This window comes from Bos grunniens, chromosome 12 (genome assembly GCF_055505025.1).
Source record: "Bos grunniens cultivar Pamir isolate PY7600 chromosome 12, Bosgru_T2T1.0, whole genome shotgun sequence".
NCBI classification, from domain to species: domain Eukaryota; kingdom Metazoa; phylum Chordata; class Mammalia; order Artiodactyla; family Bovidae; genus Bos; species Bos grunniens.
Genome location: NC_141176.1, coordinates 65,754,534 through 65,775,632, shown reverse-complemented (window position 1 = coordinate 65,775,632; position 21,099 = coordinate 65,754,534). Strand labels below are relative to the sequence as shown.

Genomic DNA, 21,099 nt, shown 5'->3' with positions numbered 1-21,099 from the left:
GGCAACACCACTGTTAATGCCAAGGACAGGCTCTCTAGTGGGGAGATTACAGCTCTGATTTAATTACTCAAGGATTCCGTATCTTATCAGAAATGGGCAAGAACAGATGGAACTGCAGCAAATTCCAGCATGGCTTCCCCAGGCTCCCAGGAACCCTGTCTGTGCAGAGCATCTAGAAAGCTCTTTTTCTGCACTGCTTTTTATATCACTGCCCAACATTACATCACCAAGCCAGGAGAACTTCCACTTCCACTGTGCATGCTTTCATTACGCATACAGTTACAAACTTCAGGCAAAGTGTCTGAAATGTCTTAAGTCTTAAAATGTCTTAAAAGTGCTCATCAGAAAATTTCAGGTGATTGATAACACTGGAAAGCATAAACATAGTTTTCTATGAATAATTTCAAAAAAAACACATTTTTCAGATTGGTATATATTTGAAAATCTACTAAGGCTGAGCACCGATGAATTGATGCTTTTGAACTGTTGTGCTGGAGAAGACTCCTGAGATTTCTTCAGACTGCAAGGAGATCAAACCAGTCAATCCTAAAGAATATCAACCCTAAATGTTCTTTGGAAGGACTGATGCTGAAGCTGAAGCTCCAATACTTTGGCCACCTAATGCGAAGAGCCGATTCATTGGAAAAGACCCTGATGCTGGGAAAGATTGAAGGCAGGAGGAGAAGGAAGTGACAGAGGATGAGATGGTTGGATGGCATCACCAACTCAATGGACCTGATTTTGAGAAAACTCCAGGAGATAGTGAAGGACAGGAAAGCCTGGTGTGCTGCAGTCCATGCATGGAGTTGAAAAGAGTTAGACATACCTGAGCAACTGAACGACAACTAATATTAGTGTGTGTTTTTTTTTTTTAATAAATATCAACTGAAATGACATGGTATTTGAAATGTGTCTTTCTTAATTCCTTTGTCTATTCTATTTTCCATTAGTTCATGTGAAGAACTTAGGGTGTCCGAAGATAAAGATTAATTCATCATTGACTCAGTCAAGCTATTTACCCCCAGAAGAGCCCTCAGAGGAACACAGACTTTAGTTTTGAAGATCAAAGCCTTGGGTAATAGAATTAGGCACAAGAAGATATTTGAAGCCATGAAGGGCATTAACCCAATGAGCTGATTGAATTACTTGGAAAATTGATCTTATATTTTCTGAAATAAACCAGAAATCTGAAGGTTAAAAGGATGGTGGACCACTATTATGAACCGTACTCAGAGTTAAGTCAGAAATGGCAGAAAGCCTCTGTCTTAACAATACACTCCTAACAACAAGAGGAATGCAGAGGCATTGCCTCCTTAGCGCTTCATTCTAACTTTTACCTTCTTAGCCCACTTGTTTCTGAGGGCCATTTCCCAGGATTCCCTCTGTTAGGTTGGTCTGTAGGTCAATGTGCCTGACTTTGTTTCACTGGAGGCTTTCTGGGTATGAATGAGCCAAAGGTTATCAGGTGTATTTGCACAAAAGCTTTGGCAAATTCTCACAGAGATACTGAATGAAAAGAATGAATCTTTGCCAAGGGCACAAAGTGCCTGGGTTTCTCTGAAGTGAAGGAAAATAAGAAAAACATTGGTCAGAAAAATGTCTTTGAAATCAGACAAAGCCAAAAGTATATGGCTTTTCAGCTTCAGTACAGAAAGAAACAAAAAAGAAACCTTTCCCATTTGGGGGAATTATGAGGAGAAGATCAGGAATTTCATGCAATTTCTGTATTTCCAGCTGCAGCTACTTTATATCAGAGATTGCTTCTTTGTCTCCAGTACTTTCCATATTTGGTAGCAGCTCTGAGGATTTATTCAGCAAATATTTATTTTGCCCTTAGAAAGTCTTAGTCACTGCCCATGATAAATGGCAGGTGGAGAGCTGGGCTACAGAAGCACAGAAACATGAGGGCGCCTGGGTGTAAATAAGGTTTCGAATAGCCATCTCTCACCATCCCAGAGAGACTCACAAAAAAGAAAGGGGCTTATTCAGCAAGAAAAAATAATAAGATCATAAAAATAAAGAAAAAGGACAGAGAAGAGATTTTTTTTCCCCCTCTGTATTTTGAGGAACATGGCTAAATGACCATCCTTGAAACAAACCTAATTTTGACACTATAATTCAATGAACTGGTAAGAAAAAGATAAAAGATTATCTTTGCTGAACCTATGGCCAGCTTTGCTATAGTCAGGCTTTATCAGCTTGGATGTCTTTGCACTGACAGAACAGCTAAGAAGTTGATAAATATTTCTATTATTTGGACAATTTATTAAGCATATTAATTAGGTAAGCAAGTGACAGGTGATTTTATTTATTTTTAATTGGAGGATAATTGCTTTACAATGTTGTCTTGGTTTCTGCCACACAGTAACACAAACCAGACATAGGTTATACATATGTGCCCCCTTCTTAAACCTCTCTCCCACCTCCCACCCCATCCACCCCTCTAGATTGTGGACCTAGAGGACCAGGAGGACCTAGATGACCACAGAGGACCAGGTTGAGCTCCCTGCAACATACAGCACATTCGACAGGGGATATTTTGAAACTTTTGAACACACTGCTTTTAGGTGTTCAAGGTGCACCCATTTTGGGGAGTATGTAAGTATTTAAACTCCTTTCCATTGTCAGCAAACACAATGTAATGAAAAGAATGTTGAAGTGAGCATAAGGAAAACTGAAGGTTTGTACTTGAATATTTTTATAGCTAACCTATCCATTTAAAAAATTTTATTTTATTTTGGAGTAGAGCTGATAGTGAGCCTATTCTTAAATCATTGTTTTAAAGGGTCTGATGTGTAATAAGATAATGAGGGTTAAAATCAAGGGAAAGGGGAACACTGGATAGAAAAGAGCTGAGATTAAGCGGGAGGAGGGTGGGGATGCAAAAGGTATGTCTGTCCTGAGGTGCTGTCCCCTGGCCAGGAGCTTCCTGGCCACCGTCCTAAATGGAAGATGAGCATTTACATAATTCACATTGTCTATGAGCTAAATCTGGAGCAGTTGTTAAGAAGAAGCATAATTATTTCTGGTACTTAGAATTGAGAGAAATCTCTCCCGCCCATGAGTCCTCATAAAAAAGCCAGTGAGTCATCTTGTGAAGGTCCAGAGAGCATCTTCCCCGGGAATGGGGGTGGGGCACAGAGTGGGGGAACATTTTATGGAGGAGCTGCCTCCTATCAGGTCCCCAGGGTCTTACATCCACTCAGTATATGAAGTCACTTAACCTCTTGTGACTGTGATGCTTCCACTGAAAAAAAGGGGCTGAGTGGCCGTTTGGACTCCATCCAGCAGTAAAATTCTGTTTCTTGGATACTGATCATTATAGGATGTCCTTAAAAAGCTGTTTGTTACAGTGTTTCATCTTAGAAAGGCATATTTCAATGTTCTTGAAATAAAACTACATGCGTGTGTTCATGTGCGTGTATTCAGACTTTTTAATTCATTGATCTGCTGTTTCAGAGTTCTAGGAAACAGAATTCACACCAGTAATTTGAAAAGAGATCATTTAATACAAAGAATTATTAACTGGTAGCAAGTATATAGAGAAGGCAATGGCACCCCACTCCAGTACTCTTGCCTGGAAAATCCCATGGGCGGAGGAGCCTGGTAGGCTGCAGTCCATGGGGTCACTAAGACTTGGACACCACTGAGCAACTTCGCTTTCACTTTTTACTTTTCACTTTCATGCATTGGAGAAGGAAGTGGCAACCCACTCCAGTGTTCTTGCCTGGAGAATCCCAGGGACGGGGAGTCTGGTGGGCTGCCATCTATGGGGTCGCACAGAGTCCGATACAACTGAAGTGACTTAGCAGTAGCAGTAGCAGCAGCAAGTATATAGCCTCTCAGAGGGCATAAAGGAGAACTCGAACAATTCCCTAGCACTGTGAGACAGTACCTGATGAAGGAAGACAATTAGAGTGAGGGTTGGGCACCCTCTCCAACACAGATTTGGAATTCACTGGTGAGAGTGTGACTGCACCCATCCAGTGGCAGAATAGTTCACTGAATAGCCCTAGGACAAAACTGGTTATGGCCAGCTGGAAGGGGCTGGTGAGGAGGAACTGATTTCAGAGACTTCCATTGGGGTCCTGGCAAAACTTGCCAGAGGGCTGTGCAACTGGACCTGCTGAACCCACACCTCTAGCAGCTGCATCTGAGGGACAAGATGAGAGGATGCAATCCAGTCAAATGAAGTCTCTCTGGCACTGTCCCTCCTGTGACACACTCTATTGACAAAGCTTAGTATGGTACCAAATGGCAAAGGAGAAATCTTCATGTGTTCCAACTCCAGTATCACAAAGCAAGGAGCTGAGGGGTGAATTTGGAGCCCAGAGACAATACTTTGATCGCTGATACCTACCTTTCCTTAAGGTGTTAAATTCCAAAATGTATAGAGTGTATTTACAAATGCTCATGACATGGGGCTTCGCTGGTGGTCCAGTGGTTGAGTCTTCTTGACAATGCAGGGGACGTGGGTTCGATCCCTGTTCGGGGAACTAAGATCCCACATGCCACAGGGCAACTAAGGCTGTGTGCCACAACTACTGAGCCCATGCTGTAGAGCCCACAAGCTGCAACTGCTGAAGCCCACATGCCCAAGAGCCTGTGCTCTGCAGCAACTGAAGCCACCACAGTGAGGAGCCGGCACTGCCAACAAAGACCCATCGCAGCCAAATATGGATAAATAAATAAACAAACAACAACAAAAAACAGACAAGTGCTCCTGTAGTATAAAAAAAGTGATGTGTTTTACAGTGTTCAAAAGGATTGGAATAAGAAACAGTGGGAATGAGGCCTAGGGTATCAGTACTTTCACCAACGACCACTTGGGGAGCCAGTAATCATCTGAAAACTATTTGGGGTAAATGTTCATTCATTTGTTCAGGCGGCCAACAAATATTCAGCTCTGTATCTGTGGGTTCCACATCTATGGATTTGACCAGAATTGAGAATATTCTGAAAAAAGAATTCTAGAAAGTTCTCCCAAACAAAACTGGTTTCCTGTGTCCTAGCAAATATTTACATGGTGTTTACATTGTATGAGGTATCATAAGTAGCCTAGAGATGATTTTAGTATCTGAAACCATGTGTATAGGCTATATGTAAATACTATGTCATTTTATATGAAGGACTTGAGCATCGATGGATTTTGGTATTCACTGGGCTCCTGGAGCCAACCTTCTGTGGATACCAAGGAACAACTGTACTTACTATATGCCAGGTACTGGGGCTACAGAGCAAAATAAAAATGAAAGGGCCCCAAGGACTTTGCAGTGCTAAGTGATTTGAAGAAGCTGCATAAGTGCTGTGGAAGCAAAATTAGAGAAGAGGTTACCTACCCAAGAAGGCTGGGGAAAATGCCATCAGGAAGCACAAGAGAATGTTAATGGAAAGGAGTTAGTTGCTCAATGACAGGATGTGGTGGCAAAAAGTGCCGCACAACTGGGCATATCAGGTGGCAAAGACCCGAGATGCGCAAGAATATATGTTCAAGGAACTGAAGGAAGGTCTGTGTCCCTGGAGGCTGAGGATCTCTTCTTGGGAAGGGATCACTGAGGGAGGTGAAGTCTCCAGTGGACCGCCTTTAACTTCACCTGTTCCATCCATTCTCCTGGGTCTCCCAGCTGCTGGACCATGCTGTGGATTTGGACTTGCCAGCCTCCCTGTTTATGTGATCCGATTCCTTATAATAAATCTCTTTCTATTGATACCACACTATCTATAAGGACTTTCCAGGTGGCTCAGTAGTAAAGAATCTGCCTGCTATGCAGGAAACCTGGGTTCAATCCCTGAGTCGGGAAGATCCCCTGGAGAAGGAAATGACAACTCACTCCAGTATTCTTGCCTGGGAAATCCCATGGACAGAGGAGCTTGGCAGGCTATAGTCCATGGGGTTGCCAAGAGTCAGACAGGACTTAGTGAATAAACACACACACATACTATTGGTTTTGTTTCTCTGGAGAACTCTGAATAATACAGGATTTGATAGGTAGGAAAAGGACATGCAGACTTTTTTTTGAGCATTTAATTTCTCTCTCAGTGATTCACAACCGACAGGAATTTGGGGACATTTGGCAATATCTGAAGACGTGAGTCAGACATGACTGAAGCGACTTAGCACAGCAGCATGGCATGGAAGACATTTTTGGTTGTTACCACTTGGGGAGAGTGATATTAGTATCTGGGGATAGAGACCAGTCTGTATCTTCTAAAATGAGAAGTGACAATCCCCACAACCAGGAATCATCCCATCCATATTGTCAATGGTAGCCATGTTGAGAAAGTCTGCTCTATCTGGATGGATAGTGACTGACATATGTTAAGCAGAATTGTGCCTGTGGTTGTTGGGGTGAGGTGATGGGCGGCAAGAGCAATGAGACTGATGTTTTACATTTCAAAAATGCCTTGCTCTAGAGGTGTACACTGAGATCAAAGGGGTCTTAAGAAATAACGTTGTTAGTATTACCCTTCTAAAACCCTAAGTAAAATTTGTTTATTATCTTTCATGTATTATTACTTAAAAATCACAGTTGTAAAAATTCTAGACCCCGTTTTTTCAGGAAGAAGGAGAAAAAACGAGAGACAGCCTTATTTGAATGGCTTAAAGTAGGGGAAACACTTAAAACATGGATAATGTCCATCCTTTAGTTATCTTATCCAAATGATGTACCAGATTTCTGTGAAATTAAGGGGTCAATTTATCTTCTATTGACTCAACTTTCAGACTCAAAACACTTTTAGAACTCAACAAATTCCCTCCAATTTCCATATGGTTAATTAAATTTTATTGAAGACTAGCTCTACAGGAAGTCATAAATATTCCAATGGGAAAGTAACGAAGAGTGAATTCTGAGATTTCTAATTTGAAACCACAGGACCCTTAGCTGAGATCTGAGGGGGGAAAGATTCTGGTTGCTGCAGGAAGTTTTTGGTGTTGTGGTGATAGATGCAAAAATTAGGAAAAAAACACATTCAAATAGCACAGAATGTCACATGGTATCCACAGACTTTCAGAGAGCAGAGTAGACCTGCCACTCCACAGTTTGCAGCCCATTCACTTTTTCCTACCTCGACCTCAGGAAGGATAACGTTATACCAGTTGTACAACTTTCTATTGAAATCTGTCTAGAGATTACAAAATTGATAGACTGCACATATACCTCTATAAACAGATTTGTATTAAGATTTTAAAAAGAGATTCCATTTTCAACTATTTAAAATGAATTAAAAATACTGAAAAATCTTTGTTGCCAAGATTTTAACTAGACTTGTTTGAGTACTTGGCAAACCCTTCATCTTCCTTCTAAATTATAATTAAACCAGGTTACTGTCCATCTAGAACTAACATCATCAATGTGCCAGTTTGGACTGTATTTTCAAAGCAGCAAGCACTTCTTTTGATCCTTAGAGAAAGAGAAGCTGTGAGGAAAAAAAAAAAATTGGTGGATTTCCACTATAAAGCCAGTAAAAATAGCTAAAAATAAAACTGTCCCCAAAATAAATATTAAAATGGTCTATCTTAATGCAAAAAGAAAAAATAAGAATCTTCATGGGGGCTGGGAAATAAGTAACCATAAGAGTATTCCTTAAGTAGACAAATCTCAGAGTATTAAAGAGATTGCATTTAATTCTCAGCTTGGTGAAAAAGCATACATCACCCTTTGCTGTATTAAGCCTTCACTCTTTTATTAAACTATAACTTCAAGCTTCCTCTTCCCTAATATTTGCTTTAAACAAATAAGCAAATGAACAAACTTGAGTATTAGAAAGGAAAACTCGCAAAAGGTCAAATCAATTGATAGTTACCAATCAGTAGTCTGTATTAGCCCTGGGTATGGAAGATCCCCTGGAGAAAGAAATGGCAACTCACATTTTTGCCTGGAAAATTCCATGGACAGAGGAGCCTGGTGGGCTACAGGCTTTGGGGTCACAAAGAGTCAGACACAACTGGGCAACCAAGCATGAATGTACACATGTGTAACAGTTGATATCATAAAGACTAAATTTGGGATTGACATGTACATACTGCTAGATTTACAATAGATAACCAACAGGGACCTACTATAAAAAATAATCAAATAAAATATAAAATAAAAAAAGAAAATTACTGTTAAAAAAAAGACCAAGTAATATTTGGGACTGAACATTTTATATACTGAGTAACTGTTCGATGCAGAGGGCTCCTACACACATTTTTATTTTTTTTTTATTTTATTTTATTTTTTACACACATTTTTAAAATGAACTGTCTTGGTTCCTCATCTGTACTTGAGTTGGTTCCAATTCTGTTTTAGTCCAAATGTTTACACATATTCACCTTTCACTCACAATCCTGATAAGGGGAACTGCATTTCTTTGGACATGGAAGCAATTTAGATAGTGGTTAAAAGGAAGTGTTGATGAACACACAGCTGCAGGGGTGATGTCTGCAAGTTTTAATGACCAGCCTGCAAAGAATCAGAAGCACAATTTATAACAGCACCAAATTCCCACCTCTTGCTACATCACATTTTAAATCAAAGAAAACAAAGATTTTAAGAGAGGGAACATGTGGCCAACTGTTCACACTGTAGTCCCTGAAATCAATCTATTCCACCAGAGGACACTTTAAATGTTAGATATTTTCCTTCATGCTTTGTGATTTTTTTGTTTTTGTTTATGATACTTATCTTCTCTTGGCCAGATTGTTGGCTGACAAACTATTTTTAAACATTTATATGACTTCTGCTTATGCATTCCAGAGGGGGAAAGAGCTTTTGTTATAGGTAGTAAAAATCAAGAGAAACAGATAAGTCAGGGTTGTGATTTGCCAAAGGTCAAAGGTCATGACAAATGAATGACTCCAGAGGCTTTGAGGTCAAAGGTGCAACTGGGATCCCATAACCTCCAAGCAGCCTTTTACATCACAAAGGAAAGCAAAGCTTTTCTAGGCTTCATGAAGGAAATCTGTAGGCACATTCACACTTTTTCTTGAAAAATTATTTCAAAATGATTCTGCCCATGATAATTCTTCCTCTCAAAGCCAAGTGGCATGAAATAAGCTTTTATATAAATTGAATGTCTCCTTAGCATTTTATTAGTATTCTATATTGACAACCTAGAGGAAAAACTAACAAAGATGAATATGTGTTTCTTTAAAAGTGGAAAATAAGCACATTTTTTAGAAGATCAAGACCCACACTAAAGAAGTACATTTATCTTCTTTGTTATTTTTTCCAATCCCATGTGTATTTATAGAGTATACCTAAATTTGTTTTTCAAGAAAAACAAATTCACTTGAGAGAAATAGTGATCTCTTGTGCTTTCTATTTGGCATATAACTTTATGCTAAATTCTGAATACAGGTCCTAAATAAGGTTTTGTAATGCGCACCATTCTGATACTAGTATGTGCTTTTTCTTTTTTTAATTCTTTTTTTTTTTTTGCTAATTTAAAGCAAATTAAAAAAAACTTCAGTGATACCAGGGCCACTGTTTATATCAGAATGTCTGTGGCGGTTCTCACAATATATTAGTAGCTGGAGCTATATCTATACCATGTAAATGGGAGAAAAAAAATGCAAAACCTTACTTTTCAACTCCATTGCTTTCTAACCTCTCATGAGCACTTAATTCCTCATAGAGAAGGAAATAGTCACGCTGTCGAATCCTGTGGCCCATGAAGGGTAATTGGATAACATCTTTTGAAAGATTTACAAGGCTGCCAAGGATTTTGCCAGCTTTAAACCTGATTGATTCAGTGTGAAAAGATCTGAACAATTCTGACCTAAAAGTTTAAAGGCAGACCTTTCCTGTGAAAGTATAATTTAAAGCCTGTAATAAAATTGTATTGGAAAACACCACATTGAAGAACACAGCTATAAATTGCAAAATAGCATTATGTTAAAGGACATTTTTTTTCCCCTGAAGTCCTCTGAAAGAACCCTAATTGTTCACCAGATACTTTAATAATGAGGTGTTTTTGGTTTGGCCTTTTATTTTCTCCTGGAAAAAGTCCCGAAACAAAGACAAAATGAGCCAACTATTTTGCTTCTCTCACCAAAAAGTTTGACTTCTTGCTTATGCACACAGATGGAATTTCTACAACTTTTTTCTTATTAGGTAAAATAAAGAAAAGTGAAATCTCGTTTATCTTGAACAAAGAAGAGACCAAACAGACTTGTTTCATATTTTAATTTCTCAAAGTGCTGATTCTCATCATATATTAATTTCCATCTTGACAAAATATATACACGCATAATGAGTGCAATACTTTGTGAGTGGGTGCAAATGCTTGTGATGACTCAGACAGATTAATGATTAAACATCTTCCAGCTAATTACTCCAGGCCATTAATTATTTATCCAAGTCCATAAGTCTATCATCTATTTTAGCCACTCTCTTCTATGTCCCATTTTAGAAGAGGTGGGTGTAGAAAAACTAGAAGCATAAAAATTTCAAATGAAATTAAGTGATGTTACACATATTTTTTTCCTTTGTCTTTAGAATCAGGGAAAAATTGAGACTGTGGTATTTAGACAGAGTCTGTGTATCTTTAACAAAGCCTCCTTTGTAACACGTTCACTAACTTTGCATTTCCTCCTCAAATTTCAGCTTGAAGGATTTAGGGGAAAATTCCATGTGCCCACTTAACCTGTGAAGATTTGGGCTCTCTGCCATTTGCCTTTTGATTTTTTGAAACATATGAACTGGTCTTAGGATGTTTAAAACAGGAATCTTGATTTATGGGTACTTTGTCACCACATAAAAATTTACTTGTGACCAGAAATGACTGCTTTCTGTGTCAATTTGTGATCACACTGACTTTCCAACAAAGTGAAAGCCTACTTTCCTCCCGTCCTTTAAAAGGACAGAATAAGACCTGTGGCACTAAAGGAAAAAGTTAAGAAATACCTAAAAGAGAAGCTGTCTTTCGTGTAAAATAGTTTGTACCAAGAAAAGGCATTCAGAAAGGAAGGAGGGACAATGTTCTGGACGTTATTTCTTTCCTGAAGAATTAGGTAATGAGTTAGCTCAGGCTTGCACCCCCTTTCCATCCTCTAACTAGAGTTCAGTTCTAGGAGGTAATTCAACCAGCTTGCTGAAAATCCTCCATGGTCCCCCTTATTGCATCAAGAGTGGAATAATTTCCACTGTATCAGCTTCCAGCTGGCTGTTAGCTATTTCTTCAGGATGCAGTACTTGGTCTACGCTAGTGCTCTAAACTGGCAGGGTCCCCAGAAGCTGTTCTTTAGAATGTTACAGTCAGTTAAGCTGAAAATTGTTAACTATTGGGAAATACACCCCAGGGTGAAGGAAAAGGCAAATTAAGAATTGGCTATAAAAATATTTTTTGGTATGTTCACATCACATCAATTTTCCTTATACAAAGTCATCCTACAAAAAAGAACAGAGGGACAGCCTTTTCTGGTGACCTGATTTTGAGTTCTGGTGCCACCTAGTGGGAAGGGGAGGAATAGAGCATGCCAAAGAGGCCTGACCCGAGTCACCACTCAGCAGATCAAGACAATTGATTCATTTCCTTCTTGTCACTATGTACCTGTGTGTATGTGCGTGCGTGCGTGTGTGTGTGTGTGTGTATGTTTAAAACCTTCGTCACTTTCCTGATGCAATGCTTTTTAGCAGTCTATATCAAAGGATTGAGGTCAAATCCCTCTTTTGCTGACATTCAAGGCTTCCTGCAATCTGATTCCAGTTTATATTTGAAACGTTACTTGGCAACCATTCTTCGTGAAGTTTTTCATAACAGCCAGGCTGGTCTGCTTCAAACAACATTCCTTACCTTTGCTCGTGTCGCCTTTCCACTCAATATAGATTCTCTTATCCTTTTAGAATCTCATATTTAGAGAGATCTTATGGTTAGATTAGATGTCTTCAATACTAGTGCCTCCCAGAAAATTCCCTTTTAAGAAGTCCTCCAAACCTCTTTTTGAGACAGTGAATTTAATCTTATCTGAGATGACTTGTTATATTTTCAGCTACTTCTGGTAGAAAGTACTTTCTTATATGGAACCCACACCTCCAGTTCAAGAACAGAGTGAGTGCTCGAAGTAGATGGTTCAGTGCAGACTCAGAAACAAGGTGGGTTACAGCTTTGTAACCTTCTTAGCATGCGACATTGGGCACATGATAAGTTCACTAGATCTTAGTTACTTTACTTGTAAAATTGGGATAAGAATAGTGCCTCTTATCATTCAGAATCATGTATTGGCTTATATGTGTGAAAGCACTTAGAACAGTATGTAACATGCAGTGTGTGCTTTGTATGTGTCTGATTTATTATGTTTATAGCTTTTGGAAGCCATTAACATAAAGATCGGAGAAGGCGATGGCACCCCACTCCAGTGCTCCTGCCTTGAAAATCCCATGGATGGAGGAGCCTGGAAGGCTGCGGTCCACAGGGTCGCTGAGGGTCGGACACGACTGAGCGACTTTATTTCACTTTTCACTTTCATGCATTGAAGGAAATGGCAACCCACTCCAGTGTTCTTGCCTGAAGAATCCCAGGGACGGGGGAGCCTGGTGAGCTGCCGTCTATGGGATCACACAGAGTCGGACACGACTGAAGTGATTTAGCAGTAGCAGCAGCAGCAACATAAAAATATGCATGATAGTTGCGGTAATGAAGAGTGTATTGAACAACTCATGTTGTTCAACGGCTTACTTGGAGCACCCCACCTATAAGACGCTGTCCTCGCTAAGGTTCTATGGGGACATAAGTTGGGGAGATGCCACATGCCATTTGCATCTACATCCTATATTATATGATCTATGATAATTAGCATAATTAAGGCTGTCAACTTCTGTCATATAACAACCTACTTTTATCAATCTTGGCATTTCCTAAACCTATTTGACTCAAGAATTCTTTTTAATATAACATCTTGCATGTGTGCTAAGTCACTTCAGTTATGTCCAACTCTTTGCAACCCTATGGACCACAACTCACCAGGCTTCTCTGTCCATGGGGTTCTCTAGGCAAGAATGCTGGAGAGGGTTGCCATGCTCTCCTCTAGGGCATCTTCCCAACCCAGGAATCAAACCCACATCTCTTATGTCTCCAGCATTGGCAGGCAGGTGGGTTCTTTACCACTAGCACCACTTGGGAAGCCCAGTATATAACATCTCAACATCTCATTATCTATTTATATTTTAGGAGACGAGGGCTTCAACTCAAAACCTTAAAGGATTTTCCTTAGTTTAAGCCGGGGAAGTAGGCTGGGTGAAATACAATATGGAGTAGGGTGAGTTATGAAAAACTAGAGGACACATGTCTTACTTACCTAAGAACATTTCAATTTGGCTCCTGAAAAAAACACTGCGAGGCCAATGGAAACATAGCTACAGGCTGAATCTGGGCCATGTTCAGCAAATTTGTGATTCCTGAAGAGCAGGAAAAGAGAAGTAACTGTGTAACCTGGGAAAGAACAATATTTTAGAGATATTCGAGAGATGCTAACAAGAAATTGCAAAGGAACAGTAAGAGATGTGGAACCTGGAAACAAAAAGAGGCAAAACAGGGATGTCTTTGGGGTCAGAGAGAAAGTGTGTTGGTTTCCTTTTGCTGCTGTTACAAATCGCCACAAACGTAGTGGCTTAAACCAATGCACGTATATTATCTTTCAGTTCTCCTAAGCAGAGGTCTGACCTGGGTCTCACTGGGCTACCAGGAAGGGATCAATTAGAGTCTCCGTGTTCCTCCTGGATACTGAGGGAACAATCTGCTGCCTACCCTTTCCCAGCTTCTAGAAGAAGGCTGCCTAACACCCTCGGCTGGGGGTACCTTCCTCCAGTGAAGATGTATCCAGTCCTCTTCATATCACATCACTCCGACCTCCTCTCTTGTCTCCCTCTTCCACTTTTAAGGAATCTTGTGATAACGTGAGACTCTCCTAAATATTCCAAGATACTCTCTATTTTAAGGTCAACCAGTTAACATTAATTTTATCTATAACCATTAATTCCCTTTTGTCATGTAACACGTATTCACAGATTTTGGGGAATGTAGATATGTAGATATCTTGGGGGATATTATTTTCTCTGTAGCAGAGGGTAAATTGGAAGAATACTGAATAGAGACAAGATTCGAGCTCCCCCCACCCCAGCAATGCATCTCTGTATTTATAACAATAGGAGAGAAAGTTGGGAAAAAAGAAGGAATTGAAACCCACTTGGTGAGCAATTAGACTCATCATCATGGCACAAATGGTAAAGAATCCACCTGCCAATGCAGAAGATGCGGGAGACCCGGGTTCAATCCCTGGGTTGGGGAGATCCCCTGGAGGAGGAAATGGCAACCCACTCCAGTATTCTTTCCTGGGAAATCCCTGGCTGGCTACAATCCATGGGGTTTCAAAGAGTTGGAAATGACTGAGCACACACACATTTTCACAGTGTATGGCTCTAATCAAGCTGCATGATGGTGTCTGTGCAAATTAGAATAAAGATGCCCCTCCAGGAAGATGGTGGCTCAGCTGGTAAAGAATCCACCTGCAATGTGGGAGACCTGGGTTTGATCCCTGGGTTGGGAAGATCCCCTGGACAAGGGAACGGCTACCCACTCCAGTATTCTGGCCTGGAGAATTCACTGTATAGTCCATGGGGGTCACAATAATTCAGACATGACTGAGTGACTTTCACTTTCCAGGAAGATGAGTTAGAAAAGGAGGCTTTTCTAGCAGGTGAATTCCTCCCAACCCATCCTCCCTCAGCTGGGGACAGACGATGGCACAAAGATGGCCCTCATCCAGGCTGATGCAGGTCTATGTAGGGTGAAGCAGCTGGGCAGCCCCCGGCTGGACTCCTCTGTTGGGAGTCTTCACTACCACAGTGATGGCCTGCATCCCGGCCTCCGCTGGGAAAGCTTCTCCTTGTTCTCTCTCGTGCCCAGAGTTGTGCTTCTGGCCCGGTTTTCCCCAAACTTCCTGGGTTCTCTCAGAACAATTTGTGCAGAGTTCTAGAACAGCCCACAGCACATGTCAGCTTGGTTTCTTCCTCTTTAACAATGAGTTTGCTGAAAGAAAGGACACTTGAAACATTTTTTTTTTCAACTGCAGCAGAATGTTTGCATTTATATCATTAGATTTACCACGGGTGGGGTGTGTGACACGATTTTACACAATATTAGAATATATTTTAAAACACTGCTGGCAGACCTGGGTTCGATCCCTGGGGTTGGGAAGATCCCCTGGAGGAGAGTGTGGCTGCCCACTCCAGTATTCTGGCCTGTAGAATTCCATGGACTAGTCCAAGAGGTTACAAAGAGTAGGACACGTCTGAGCGACTTTCACTTAATGCATTGTCATAGTGACTTCCCAGATGGAGCCCGTGGTAAAGAATTTGCTTGCCAATGCAGGGGAGGCAAAAGATGTGGGTTCCATCCCTGGGTGGGGAAGATTCCCTGGAGCCGGAAATGACAACCCACTCCAGTATTTTTGCCTGGAAAATTCCATGGAGAGGAACCTGGCAGGCTACAGTCTATGGGGTCACAAAGAGTTGGACATGACTGAGCATGTATGCATGTGACAATGCGTTGTCATACCAGTCTTGTAAGTACCTGATTCTTTCTTCCTTTCCACCTATACCCTGGGTGTTCTTTTCCTTTTTCCTGCCCAAGTCACTAATTTCAAGGTTTTATCTTATTCATTTCTTTGCTCAATCAGTTAATAGATATTTACTGAGGACTTGACTATATTCTCAGTATTGCTACATGAGTCAGAAGTCCCTGCTCTAGTAGACAAGATAATATATAGGTATTATATAGATATTTTGTATCTATATAATCTATAGAGATTTTATAGATATCTACTGTGTAAATGTTATACCACCATACCTATGGTCTCTGAAATTCGGGTAGGCACCTGAAATACTGCCTTTATCACTGACTTACCTAAAAACAAACACAAATTTGCTCAAGTTTGTGTGAATCAGATGGCCCAGTGGACACATGCAGATGTCACATACCTTAACTGTAAGTGAAAGTCTCCATCCTTAAGTCACAGAGTTCCTGCTGCATAGGAAACAAGACCAGCTGAGCAACAGTATCAAAGCCAAGCTCCACCCAGATTCTATAGCTCCTAGGAATGGAATCTGCCATATCTTCATTCCTTAATATGAAGGAGACATGGGCCCCTGAAGGCAGTGGATGGTCAGGGGTTATAAATAGTCAAACAGCCCTTTGCTCTGAATGGCTAATTGCTAGCTGCTACTTTGAGATTGCTCCTGGGGCAATACAGCTTTACTCTCGAAATCCTGGGCATTTAATTGTTCAACCATATCATCCTTAATCTAGCCTGCATGAAGCTAGGGATTTTGGAGGAAAAATACTTAACTATAAAGCCTTTTAATTTTCATACTTTCAAGAAAGCCAGACTTCATGATGCAGATAAAGTAAAATGTTTTTCATGATTCTATTGTCTGTTGACCAGTAAATCTTTTAGAGGGTCACACTGGGAACATTGTCAGAGAAGGCAATGGCAACTCACTCCAGTACTCTTGCCTGAAAAATCCCATGGACGGAGGAGCCTGGTAGGCTGTAGTTCATGAGGTCGCTAAGAGTAGGACACAACTGAACGACTTCACTTTCACTTTTCACTTTCATGCATTGGAGAAGGAAATGGCAACCCACTCCAGTGTTCTTGCTGGAGAATCCCAGGGACGGGGGAGCCTGGTGGGCTGCCATCTATGGGGTCGCACAGAGTCGGACACGACTGAAGTGACTTAGTAGCAGCAGCAGCAGGGAACATTATAAGGCTGTGTTATGCTGATTTGAGTTTTTCAAATGCCTAAATGAAGTGATTCCTGAGTGACTTGGAGTATAGTTTTAAGATTAAAAGGCATGGGGCATTTGTACCTATGGAATATCCTTCACCTTTGAAAGTGTTAGTCACTCAGTCATGTCCGACTCTTTGCAACCCCATGGACTGTAGCCTGCCAGGTTCCTCTGTTCATGCAGATTCTCCAGGCAAAAATACGGGAATGGGTTGCCATTCCGTTCTCCAGAGGATCTTCCTGACTCGGATTGAACTTGGCTCTTCCACATTGCAGGCAGATTCTTTACCATCTGAGCCACAAGGGAAGCCCATGGAATATCCTTCACCTTTAAGGAAAGCTTATCATTTGAAGAGTTAAGGAAACTGGCAATCAATGCTGTATTCACTAGAGAACTGATTCAATATTCCAGTGAATTTCTAGAGTGAATTTTTGACAACTGAAGCCATTTTATTGATGTAAGAGCTATAATTTAATGTTCATTTCATATCTCAAGTGCTTTATTTGTACCTTCTCATTTAATCTTCAAAACTTCCATTTTACAGGAGAGAAAACTGAGGTATAGTTGACTTGAATCCAGGGGCAATCTGAAAATCAAGTTCAAGCTCTTCAGCCTTTCATTCCTTTCTCAATATGAACTTTAAAGCATTTTTTTTTTCTTTTTAAATAATGAAGCATGAGTGTGTAATATTAGGAAAGAAACTGGCCAGCTTTAAGTGAAAATGAAATGGAAAGCAATTAATTTCTCTTAAAATGAATGAAGGTTGTTCTAAATGCATACAGAGGGGATTTCATGTATGAAAACTTACCAGAAAAATAAATCCTCTTCTCTAAATAAGCAATCATAGTGTTAATCCTTGTCTTTTCAATGTTTATATTTATATTTTTAAACATTTGTTCTTAAAAGTTGGTATTTTCTACCATTGTATATTTCTACCATTGTATATAATCTACCATGGTATATTATTTTCTCTCTGTCTCTCCTCTCTCTCTATATATATGTGCTAAGTCATTTTAGCCCTGTCCGACTCTTTGTGACCCCGTGGACTGCAACCTTCCAGACACCTCTGAACATGGGATTCTACAGGCAAGAATACTGGAGTGGGTTGCCATGCCCTTCTCCAGGGGGTCTTCCCAATCCAGGGATTGAACCCACATCTCTTATGTCTCCTGCATCTACAAGCAGGTTCTTTACCACTAGCACCAGCTGGGAGGCCCATATATGTTTATGGGCTTCCTTTGTAGCTCAACAGGAGACCCCGGTTCAATTCCTGGGTCAGGAAGTTTCCTTGGAGAAGGGATAGGCTACCCATTCCAGTATTCTTGGGCTTTCCTGGTGGCTCAGACAGTAAAGAATCTGCCTGCAATGCGGGAGACCTGGGTTTGATCCCTGGGTTGGGAAAATCCCCTGGAGGAGGACATGGCAACCCTCTCCAGTATTCTTGCCTGGAGAATCCCCATGGACAGAGGAGCCTGGCGGGCTACAGTCCATGGGGTCACAAAGAGTCGGACATGACTGAGCGACTAAGCACACACATATATACACATATACATAAAACATTACTTATTCATAAACTAACCGAGAATCACTGCCCTGAACCCTCTCTACTTGCCTATAAATCAGTTCTCCAGCATTTGGAAAGGAAGTATAAGCAGTAGAATAACGTGCAACCAAAGAGGCTTTTAGTCAAAGCCTAGTCAAAGCCTTTCCTAAACCTGACTGGCTGTTTGCTCCTCAGTATCTTCTCTCTGTAGCATGGGAACCATAGCAGAACTTAAAAGACAGGGCTATTGGGAGGATTATGTGCAATGAGAAATGTCAATATTATTCTCTCTATGGAGGAACTTTAGGATTTGAGCCTTCTAAATCAATCCCTTTGCTGATGTTCGAGTAAAAGACAGTCTTTTTCGAGGAAGAGAAAGTCGCTCAGTCGTGTCTGTCTCTTTATGACCCTATGGATTATAAAGTCTATGGAATTCTCTAGGCCAGAATACTGGAGTGGGTAACCTTTCCCTTCTCCAGGGGATCTTCGCAACCCAAGGATCAAACCCAAGTCTCTGGCATTGCAGGTGGATTATTTACCAGCTGAGTCACAAGGGAAGCCCCCTTTTTGGTTAAATTCCAGCCCTCTCTCTCTGAGTCAGTAATCTAGGGCTTGACATAAGCCCTGCTCAGCTGACCCCCCTGTTCTGTGTGGTAAAAACTGCACCTCTCACAAAGACAGTTTTGCCTCCAGTGTGTGGTAGCAATGAGAGAGACTGAGAAACAGTCAAACAAAGATCTAGTGAATGAAGTTCCTGAAAAATCACTGAAGTGATGTACATCGGAAAATGCATGATGGCACCATTTGTAATACAATTTTAAAGTTCAGTTTTTTTTCTCTCTGTAGTTATTGTTACCAAGGCAGTTGCCCCAGAACCATACCTCTCCCTCACATTGTTGTTTGTTGTTAGTTGTGATCATGCCAGGACTTCAGCAAGTCAGGCTTCCCTGTCCTTCACCATCTCCCGGAATTTGCTCAAACTAATGCCCATTGGGTCAGTGATGCCATCCAACCATCTCATCCTCTGTCACCCCCTTCTCTTCCTACCCTCAATCTTTCCCAGCAGCAGGGTCTTTTCCAATGAGTTGGCTCTTTGCATCTGGTGCCAAAGTATTGGAGCTTCAGCTTCAGCATCAGTCCTTCCAATGAATATTCAAGGTTGATCTCCTTTAGGATTGACTGGTTGGATCTCCTTGCAGTCCAAGGGACTCTCAAGAGTCTTCAACACCACAGTTCAAAAGAATCAATTCTTTGGTCCTCAGCCTTCTTTATTGTCCAACTCTTACATCCATACATGATTACTGGAAAAACCATAGCTTTACTGTACTTTGACTCAAGGTCAAAGTAGACCTTAGTCTTATTATACACTCATTGTGATACATTAGTTAAACGACATACCCAAAGTGCCATGACAGTTGATGAGTGCCATGACAACAACCAGAAAAGTCCATACAAGGACGAAAAAGGAGAGATGCATCAGTTCCGGGTCTAAAACACACACCTGTTCTTGAAATACTCTTGAATATTCTGCTCACTCTTTCCAGTGTTTCCCCTTTTTATCTTGATCCTCCTTTATATTTAGTGTCTCCACCCAAATTGGGCTGACAAGTTGATTTGTGAATTAGGTTCTCACTTCTCTATTCTTTGGCCTTTTAATAAAGCCTATGCTGTTCCAGTCTCAGCATTGATTTTGCTGTTGGCTGGGTAAATTCAACCAAAAAAGGAATCTCTCCAGGACAGGGGGCCTCAGCCTGAGCTAGAACCCCAGTTGGAGGTACGGTTGATGACTTTAGTAACATTATGACCATGGACAGTCCTTTTTATGTGGCCACGAGACTTATATATGGATTGTTTAGATTTCTTTCTTCTATATCTTTTAGGAAATCAACTTCTTTTTTAGCCATCAGAGGGACATGAGTTTGAGCAAGCTCCGGAAGTTGGTGATGGACAGGGAAGACTGGCGTGCTGCAGTCCATGGGGTCACAGAGTGTTGGACACGACTGAGCGATTGAACTGACTGACTGAAGAGTAATTAAGGAAATCGAAAAAGAAACACTCAAATGTTTTAAATAAATATTCTGTCAACTTAAATCTTCTATACTTAGCATGTATTGGAGTATTTATAGTTTTAAAACACTTAAAATTACTTTAGATAATGTTTCTTAAAATGACTTTTTAAAAATTTGCTTTGGGGATGATTATAGCCATTGGGTGGAGCCAGCAATTAAAAAGTATTTGACACTTCAAAAAAATAAAACACTTTTGGCATGTGAAAAGTCATTTACAATCACACCTCAAACTTCAGCTGTTAATATTAACAGCCGAAAGGGTCGTTACACACTTATAAAGGAAGTTTCACTAAATATAGTCGGCATTAAGGAGACGTGTTGACAAGAAGAATTGAAAATAAAACCTCAAAACAACTTTTTGATTTAAAATTCTATTTTTTGAGCGTGAATGTCATTTTTGAGGAAACTTACACTTTCTTGCAACATTATAAAGAAATGAGAAAATAAGCCAAAGAAAATGCTGTTTAGGTGGATAGTCTTAAATAGGCACATAAGTTTAATCTTGTTCACCCTGTTCGTCTATTCAGGAGACTTCCTTACCCCCGTTGATTGCAATATATTATGTTTTTTAATTGAATTACAGGAAAATGATTTTGTCCTGATAAATAATTTGGATTTTCTTTACTATAACACAAAGGGTTAATATTCTTATAAATATTAAACCAAAACATTTACATTTCTTACTGAAAACATGTCTCCCTTCAGGTCAAGGGCATA

At 40.5% G+C, this 21,099-nt stretch overlaps 1 long non-coding RNA gene across 1 annotated transcript in view; it reads right to left on the bottom strand.

The window, feature by feature from the left end:
• Positions 1-8,253: 8,253 nt before the first annotated feature.
• LOC147361832 (uncharacterized) overlaps positions 8,254-21,099 on the bottom strand; it is a 33,519-nt gene continuing 20,673 nt past the window's right edge. Inside the window, exons 2-3 of the long non-coding RNA XR_015138288.1 lie at positions 13,283-13,416; positions 8,254-8,447 (exon numbers count right to left, since the gene is read on the bottom strand). This is a non-coding gene — a long non-coding RNA (uncharacterized LOC147361832). The remainder of the gene's footprint in view (positions 8,448-13,282; positions 13,417-21,099) is intronic.